This window comes from Aegilops tauschii, chromosome 5, assembly GCF_002575655.3.
Source record: "Aegilops tauschii subsp. strangulata cultivar AL8/78 chromosome 5, Aet v6.0, whole genome shotgun sequence".
NCBI classification, from domain to species: Eukaryota; Viridiplantae; Streptophyta; class Magnoliopsida; order Poales; family Poaceae; genus Aegilops; species Aegilops tauschii.
Window position 1 is genome coordinate 34,672,775 of NC_053039.3, and position 7,447 is coordinate 34,680,221.

Here is a 7,447-nt window from a genome sequence, read left to right on the forward strand (position 1 = left end):
GACTCTAATGGTTATATCCTCAACAATTAGCGTATATTCAATAGAAAAGTTCCTATGATATGAACCAAATTACATCTCTTTACTAATCCCTCCTCATAGGAATTGAGATACATGTCATCTCTAGATTCAATAGAAAAGTTCCTATGATGTGAAACAAATGACATCTTTTTTCCAATCCCTACTCATAGGAATTGAGATGCTCCAAGTCATCTCTTTCCCTACAACTTCCATGTATACATCTTCTATTCCTAAATAGATAGTACAACCCACTAGTAGCTTTTTTTCCAAAACATGCAACTATGGCACAAGAACTATATAGTGTGCCAATAACTTTGAAAGATGGTCACTGGATGAAGCTAATCCGACAGTGCAGATATGGCAAATCCAAGCACTACTGGCCGTTGGATATCATCAACATTCCACCAGATCTGCCACATGTACAATTTAGAAAACTCCATGGTTGAACTTAAGCATAATGCACAAACCTCAAAACACAAGCACTTCTCCTTTGTTCTAGAACCTTCTGTATCATAATTGATTTTTTTTCTAAATGAATTGCCATTATTTGTTTATTACTTTATGCTTTACAATGCACAACCCCATGAATCTTAACATTTTTATAAAACTAATTGATTTTGAATGAGATGAACTATAAGAACTAAAAGAACATCTACATCATGCATATATGACTCAAAGCTTTACATGCTATAGTGTGTATTTATTCATAATTTGGTTTCGAAATCTCATGTGTTCAATGCATCATTGCCTTTCGGTCGAACCTACGTCCACAATTTTTTGTACGTACTATATCTCCACTGGTACCCGAACCCAAAATGCTGCCTCGTTCCCGTAAAACCAAGCAGCCCACACATGCGTCGACTCGAACCCGTATACTACGACATTGCCCCGCACGCCGTAGTACTCCTACAAACCCTACCGCCACACTCATCATCGGTTTTCTTCAAGAGGACGACGGAGAAGCCGATTTGTAGTGGAGGCGCTTTAAAAAAAAGGATCTGTAGTGGAGACCCCTACCCTAGGGTGCCCTAGGTAGCTGCCGCACGCATCATTGTTTTCTCTTTTCTTTATGCTCTTGTGCCCTAGAGTGAAATGATGGTTGCTTCGTCCCTCCAGCCTAATGCGGGAAAGGTGGGGCTTTGTGATTTGACCCCTCATCGCTCATTTTCTACTACTGTGGCGCTACGACCGGGGTGCCTCCAATTCCAACTGCTGCTCCGAACTGTAATTTGGTGCATCACACGTGGAACAAGACGGTGGATGAGCCACATGTCGGCCAAAGGGGTCCTGTTAAGTGTGTCGCCATTTTGTGTGCGGACTGACCCTGCTTGAGTTGCTACGCCAACACAACAGAAGCGGCCTACCACTTGGTTTTGCTCCTTGGTGAATCCCGACTATATTGATCTAAAAAGATACGTGCTGAACTACCCTCTCCGTCTTGGTTTTTTATTTTTAGGCGTCTTGGTTTATAGGGCGTGCACGTAGTTCTAGGTCATCCATTTGACTAACTAAATATGAGTTACTATGTCACAAAAAGTATATCATTGGATTCTTAAGCGGATGTAGTTGTATTTAAAAGTCGAGGGCGGGGCTTTTCCTGCGCGGTAGGTGGGGCAGTTCCGCCTAGTCGGTTCGACAGAGACGCGAGAAGATGAGGGAGTAGGCTGCTGCAAACGTAGGGCTGTGTGATTTGACAGCGAGTTACTGCTGGACAGGTGGGCCCCGTGATTTGACTTGCCATTACCATTTTAACTGCGGCGCTACAACCGGCGTGAGGCTCCCGATTGACCACCTCCATACAGGTGCCTCTCCCAATGCTCCACCATGTAGTTGAGGCTGGCTCTTGCATGAGAGCCCACTTCTCCACTTTTTCCTTGCCTCTTTCCTCCACATATGCAAAAATGCCATGTAAAGCGGGCTTATAGCCCACTATATTGTAGTACTTACTTGCTCCTACAGGTGCTAAGCTTGCCACATAGGCATAAAGTCTGATGTGGCAAGTTTGGCGACCCAAGGAAGAAACGGTGCTAAGCGCGTGTACCTAGGCGAAAAGACAATTTTGAGTCTATAGCTAATTAAATGAAGCAAACTTAGCAACAAAAAACTAATAAGCACACCATTTCATTGGAAGAGGTAACTCCTTGGCAAATGCAATAAATACTACTCCCTTTGTCCCATAATATAAGAACGTTTTTGGTACTACACTAGTGATAAGAACGTTCTTATATTATGGGATGGAGGGAGTGCAAAGAAAGAAATAGAGAGAAGTAAAAAATACACTTATAGCCAACCTTATAGCTAACCTTGTTGTAGTATGAGTGAGTAAGTGATGACTATGTATGACATGCCAACATCAGATAGCCTAACGCACCGTGTTAAATCTCCAAGGGCGCGACCGAGCGAGCGACGCGACGGTCATGGTAGGCGGGCTGCTGGCAGCCCTTGGATCTGAGATCAAACGGTCGCATGCTAAGTTGCTAAAAATTTGCAGAATAACCCTCCAGGATAGGATATACACCCATAGGTCTAGAATCACGCCATGCAACCGTTCGATCTCAGATCCAAGGGCTCTCGGAAGCCCGTATCATGGGAGAATGGAAAGCCACTACCCTGCCGTTCGCACGCTGGCAGTTCGCTCCTACTCGTCCCTGCACGTCCTTTAATATTACGGTGGTTCGCTCCTAGTCGTCCCGTCCTTTCACATTACGGCAGTTCCACTAATCCTAACCCTCCTCCCAAATCCATGGCGTCCCAAATCTCCATGATCGGCGGTGAGTACAAGGTTAGAACCATCACCGGCGATGAGTTCGACGTCATCTACACCCGTTCTTCCGCGATGGTGAAAGGATTCCTTTCTCGCTTCAGACGCATGTTCGAAAACTCACATGATGAGTGGGTCGCTGGGCTAGATGTTGAGTACACCACAGTCCTGGGACGAGAGAAGGATCTAAAGGACGAAGAGCGGAAGAAGCGCGCCGTGATCCAGGTTTGCGTGCATGACTTATGCTTGGTCTACCACATATGCCATGCCGACGTTGAATGCCTGGATTTTAAGAACTTCCTCGAGAGCAACCTAGTCAAATTCGTTACTGTAGACTTTACGAACGACAAAGAAGTCCTGGGTCGGATAGGCCTCGTTGTAGGCAACCCCTTAGACCTTTAGAAGAATCGGTTGCTGCCCTCCGGTGGCAAGCCTTCAATGCTGACCCTGGCAGGAGCCATGGTTCGTCCTTCGTACGGTAAACTAGAGAAACCTCATTACACGTTTCATCGTCATGCATGGCAGCGGAATGTACTAGATATAGACCACATCCACTATGCTGCAATGGATGGTTACCTTTGTTTCAATATCTACAAGGGTTGGATGAAGAGCAAGAGCCAAGTGTGCGGTTCAAGCAAAGAAGTATCGGCCAAGAGGAAGAGGGACAAGGACGAAGTCGAGGACGTGGACGAGGACTCCGAGTGAGTAAGGTGTCAATATCGTTGCTCATGGTGGTTCTAATGCAGTGTCTATCGGATTAGTTGCATAGTTTAATTTCAGGTGTGCTTAGTTTAATTTGAGGGGTGTGTTGTGCTGAGCCCCCAGCAGAAATATGTTATGTTTCTTCTCGTTACTTTAACTCCTCAGTATGTACACACTACTAGTATTTCTTTAATAGAATTTAGCACCCAATTAAGCACGTACTAGCTTTTTTAATAGTACTATATGCATAATTTGGCGATGAGCGCTCTCTATATGTACCACCTTTTTTTTAATTTCAATTTTTGCTCCATGGTGCAATCCATCGATACTACTACTGTACAAAAGTATACATTTTTTAAAAAGCTAGAGTACTGTTCATCACATATATAGCCAGTTAAATTCTCAACCTAGAACGACGTGCATGCCATGTAAACCGATACGGAGGAAGTATGGTAAAAATGAGGTGATTTTACCGAGCGATCGGTGGGGGAGCATGGCCTGTCATGTGGTCCCACGTGTCATGATGTACCAAGGCGATGCGCGTGTCCCTCTTGAGGCAGAAGCAATACTACGTGGTTTGAGATGATGGCGAACCGAAGTGTGAAATAATGGTTGCTTCGTCCGTCTGGGAAGGTGCGGCATTGTGATTTGACGTCTCATTGCTCATTACTACTACTGGGCCGGTACGAGTGGGGTGCGTCCCCCCTGCTGTTCGGCACTGTTATTTGATGCTTGACACGTCGACCCGGTTGCTATATGTCCCACATGTCGGCAACAGGAAGTACAGAATTCATGAAAGGGAGCGTCGACGAAGGAGTATACTACAGAATTCAAGAAAGGGAGCGACTTAGTTTTGGAAAAAATCTGTTTTTACGGAGTACGTACCCACTAGGGTTTATAGGGCTCATCTAAAAAACATTCGTTTTTCCGTTTGATAAGTCGCAATTCTACTACTGGTAGTAGTACCATTACATGTTGGATTTCGAGGTGCGTTAGATCACCCGATGCAAGCAGTGTCAAGAGGAAACTCACCAATGCATGTAGAAGTTCATGGAAATTTAGTGGTCATTCATGCATTCGTTCTAATTAATGCCTCGGTAAACATAACTTCTTGAGAAAAACGAGCGTACTAATTACTTGTGCAAACTACGAAATTAATTCGACCACTCACCGTCTACCTTGGTTGGAGAGATTTTGAAATTGAGCCATAAACTGGAAAGGAGGGAGTAGTAACTTTTGTCTCCATTACTATTTGTGGCCTTGTATAGATGCAAAATGTATTTTTTTATAGTAGCCTTGTATAAGTAAATGGAGGGAGTACTAAAGGACATATATATTCCAAACAATATGATAATCTCTCTAACCAAGGTACATAGAAGGGACGAGGAGTAAGCGGAGGGAGTAGTAAAATTTTCTCCTCGTCCTGCGAGCCACCGCGCGCGTGGGCGAGGGAGCGGGCGTAAGGCGGACAGTAGTACTACTACTACTACTCGTAAGCAAGCAACACCTCATCCTGCGAGCCACCGCGCCCGTGGGCGGGAGACGGCGTACTAAGCAAGCTTCTCCTCGTTATACGAGTTGACAGGACACATCAAAAGTACTCCAGTGTATAGAGCCTTGCCTCTAAGGTAGGCCCCACATGGTTTGCCTCTTTTTTAACATAACACGTCAAGTCGCAATTTGTTTGTTCACCCGTGGTAGACAACCCTCCCTCCAACAAGTGGACAACCAGTACACGTGTTAAATTACCACGTGGGCTGCCTTTTCGTACAGAAATGAGCTCCACCGTGTACCCGTGCGGGTGTGGTTGGGAAAGAGACGGGAGTACGTGCGCCGTGCGTGCATCTCTTCTCTTCGTGCACGTTCCCCACCTACATGGGTGTGTGTGAGAGAGATTCAAACGGGCGGGTTTCATGGAGGCGTTTGAATGCGGCAAGGAGGCGTGTTCAGCCGGGCGTGCAGCGAGTGGCGCCCTCGACTCTGACCTAGGACACCGCGCCATTCTTCCACTGACGTGTGGGCTCTTCGGGTACATGGCCTGCATGTCAGTGACCCAACACAGGCAGCGCACAGCAGAGGAACCTTTGGTGGGCCAAGGCGGTCAGAAGCGGGCATTTCATAAACCGATGATTGTTCATTGAGTGTGACATCATCTTTTTCATGTAGATAAGCCTACTATGTTGATAGCCTGTTCAATACGTTGTGATTCATAAAGACCGCTGCAAACATCAATGTTCTGCCTATCATAGATAAGATTGATTAATACCCGTAACAATCCATGTCCTTAACAAAGGGTGCATGCACGTATAGGTTGAGCGTGTGTCTTGCGTCGTGTGATGTGTGCATGCAGGCGTGTGAGTGTTGCGTGCGTGCAAGGGTACGTTTCAGTGTTGCATGCATGGGTGCGTACGTGCGTGTGTTCGTGAGTGCATGTGTACGTGTCAGTGTTGCACGGCTGCATGCGTGCGTGTGTACGTTATGTGTACGTGTCAGTGTTGCACGCCTGCATGCGTGCATGTGTACGTGCGGGGTGAGGCTACACGTCAGTTGACTGACTTTTTCATCTCTGGTCATTAGATTTTCCAACCGTTGGATACGAAATCAAGGCCCTCTAGTTTATCATCAAACTCCACACCCCTGAGCCGCCAGCCACCAACGGCCGAACCGCCGGCCCCCGCCGCCCACGACCGGCCCGCGCTGCCACGCCGCCCCGCCCTCCCCGAAACCACTCCCCACCGCCGGTCCGCCACCGCACCGGCCATCCCTCTAGCCCCTCCCCCCCCCCCCCCCCGCGCCAAGCTTTTTCTTCGGCGGTCCCCACCCCACCGCCTAATCAACGCCCCCCAACCGCCGGCGACTGCCAACCAGAGGTCTCACGACTTCGAATACCCACCGACCACTAATTTATTACCATTTTTGTCCTTCATATACGCGCTGACGGGTGGGCCCTACGGTAATGTGCGCTACTGAATGTGGACCGTTTGACTAGTCAATTGATCATGTTATCAACAAATTACGGAGCTGTATGGTGAGCCAGTGACCGTATGATCACCCTAAAATGTACTCCTATTTTATTAACATAGTACAGACTCAAACTACCATTTCTTTCTTTCATATACGGGCTGACAGGTGGGCCCCACGGTTATGCGCCCCGATGGTGCAACACTAGTTGCGCCGCGTGGAACGTTTGACTGGTCAATTGATTGTGTCATCAACAAAATACGGAGTTGTACGGGTGAGCCAGTGACCATATAATCATGACATGTATTTGTTTAACATGGTACAGACGCAAGGGCTCATATATACGCGCAAGCACTCACCGCTATAAGCGCACACACGCAGACCCTACCCCTATGAGCACCTTCGAGAGAGTGGGCCAGCATATATGATCTTGAGATTTTACGAAGTCACCATAGGTGCCTCGTAGTCGAGTGGAACGTCTCCTCCCACTGAACGCACATCGCCGGAAAATACTGAAATTAACACAAGATAAATGCGAGCACCGGGACTTTAACCTTGGTGGGCTCGAGAAACCACTGTCCTCCTAACCATCCAACCACATGTTGGTTAGCACGACAAAATGTATGTGGTGACCGTGATGAGCTTATTCTGAAGTCCAGTGACCATATCGTGCTTTTGCTCAAATACAATGACCGTAAGTGTCGTCAACAAAATACGGAGCACGCATCAAATGCAAAGTCCGTCGGTGTCATCAACAAAATATGGAGACGTATCGTGAGCTAGATACCGTTGTACTATTGTATATGCTTATTTTCTTAGTGGCCGATTGCGTGTGTGGTGTGGTGGGCACATCATTTCTAGTTGTGGTGGGTCAACATGAAGACTCATGGGTCGGTTCCATCCTGCGCCACATATAGGTTGGACCGAAACGCGTTATACAAAGACCCATGTGGAGGACTTGGCGTACAACACGAAGCTACCAGAGTCGCGGAGGACTCTATCCCC